The sequence below is a fragment of the Tinamus guttatus genome, unplaced genomic scaffold (assembly GCF_059628265.1).
Source record: "Tinamus guttatus ecotype Peru unplaced genomic scaffold, ASM5962826v1 Tinamus_guttatus_pri_ptg000992l, whole genome shotgun sequence".
NCBI classification, from domain to species: domain Eukaryota; kingdom Metazoa; phylum Chordata; class Aves; order Tinamiformes; family Tinamidae; genus Tinamus; species Tinamus guttatus.
The window spans coordinates 53292-55437 of record NW_028289526.1 but is presented as its reverse complement, the minus strand read 5'-3'; positions in this window follow the sequence as shown (position 1 = coordinate 55437).

Sequence of the window (2146 nt, the reverse complement as noted above, 5' to 3'; positions counted from 1 at the left end):
ACTACATCCACCACCTCAGGGCCTAAAGCCACAATGTAAGGGGCCAGCGCAAGCGCCCCGGAGCTGCAGACACCCTCCTCGGTCACACTCCTATCAGAGACGTCCCCTCCCAGCCGCAGGCCAGGGCTGTGGAGAGGAGAATCCCCACGCACGCAGTAAGCGGCAGCTGGAGCAAACACGGCATTTGGCACGAAAGGACAAATGAAATGCTGCAGGGTTCCCCATTTCCCGCCACTTCCTCCCTATTTCTCCTCTTATTCCAGACTCAGATTTCTACTTTTTCTGCATTGCCTTCTGAGATTCAGTTTAGCTTCATAGAAATTCACCCAAAGCTAAACAGAATAACTTATTACACCATTTAAATGATATCTGCCTTCTAAACAAACTGCCCAGGGGCACAGATAAATTGTTATTAGCACATTCAGACTTTTTCAGTGCTTTTATACTGTTGCAAATTGAAACACATCTTCGCTTTTACATTCTCTCTGGTCACTGCAGTTGCAACAGATTTCTTTTTATTCCATTTAGATTCTGCATTTAGCGAATGCTTATAGGCCACAACGTCGTAGACACCATGTCCATTCCACAGGCCAACTGCTTGATATTCTTGAATTAGAAATAAAAAATAAAATAAAAATTCTCCTAGAAGTCAAAGGAATCCTTCAATGGGAAAATAGAAGGTTTTTTTCTTTTTTTAAGCTGAGGTTTTCCATGACAAGTTTCAACTCAGAGGAGCATTTTAGAGCCAAGTTATAAAACACACAGTAGGTGGGGCAGGTTACAATAGAGGTGTTGGCACAAAGCTCCTCCAGGCATTACAAACACAAGGCTAAAATAACAGCATCTCTTGAATGGGAAAACACAACTGCTGAATTTGAAAGATTTTACTTTCATGTGAAGACTTGCTGATAGCACTGTTAAATGCAGTGTATGCAAACATAAGAACCCTTTACACATATCTGAAAGCTCGGCAAACTCAAATACAAGCACAAAGATATAGACAGCATTAAACATACTACAAACTTAGAGGATAGTTTTGCATAAAAGGTGCCTGCCTAGCCAGTCTTATTCTTATCCTAATGACTGACCAGGAGATGTTCTGAGGCTGAAATAATTAACTTAAACACTGCTTTCTTTTCACCCCCTGCTGCCACGCTCTTCATTTGTGCATTTTTATTAATTGTTGCAGAGCTATTTTATTCCTGTACAATTAAAGGTCATTTTTGCAACTGTCTGCTCCTTCGGCAAGGCTGTGCTGCAGCTTCAGCAGGCCAGAAGTGTGATTGCTGGAAGAGACACAGCTATTTATAATATGCGTCCATGGTATAGTTCCAGAAACATCCTCTGCCTTTTGAAAAATTGCTTAGCTCTGTTGTGCTTGGGAGTGGAGGGAGGAAAGAAAGGAAGGTTGGCTAGTTGAGCTTGTTTTTCCATTTTCACTTTGAAGATTTTTCAGACTTGTAGCTATTACAATTTATTTTGACAGGGTGGAAAAAACCTATATGATGAAATAAGTGGGAAGTTTTAGAAGACTAATATTTACTATCATTTTAAATGCCAGATTTTTTTTCCATGTGATTTATATGAAGTGTCAGAAAGAAAATCCTCTAAAAGTAACTGCCAGTACAACTTTAAATTTTATATTTATATTGTCGCACAGCTCCTTTTAACATTACAGCCTCTGCATTATGTCATTTAATGATATTCTGTTGTTTTCTCTCTGTAAAATATATGCTAGTTGTTATAAAGTTTTATAGTACTCACTTGCACCGGTCTAAGCGAGGAATAGCTCCACTAGAGCTATTGAAATGAAAATATAAAACCAATTCAGATCCTAAAGTTTAGGCTGTGCGCACTAAAGCTGCCAAGCTCCCAAAACAAAAGCCAGCACCATGTATTTGCTCATATGACAGAAAATTAACCAGTCTTTTTGCACTGACATGACAGCAAGATGCTCACGATGCTGTTGCATCCTGGAGTTGCTCAGTTTTTGCAGAGACTTGCAGAGGTTAGAGTAAGAGGGCATTTAACACCATTTAACATCAGCCTTCAAAGGGCTCAGGCTTCTCCCAGGCACAGGTTTTCCAATTCACCTCATGGAGCTTCATCTTTTAATCAAACCTCATAATATCTGTCTGCATGAACA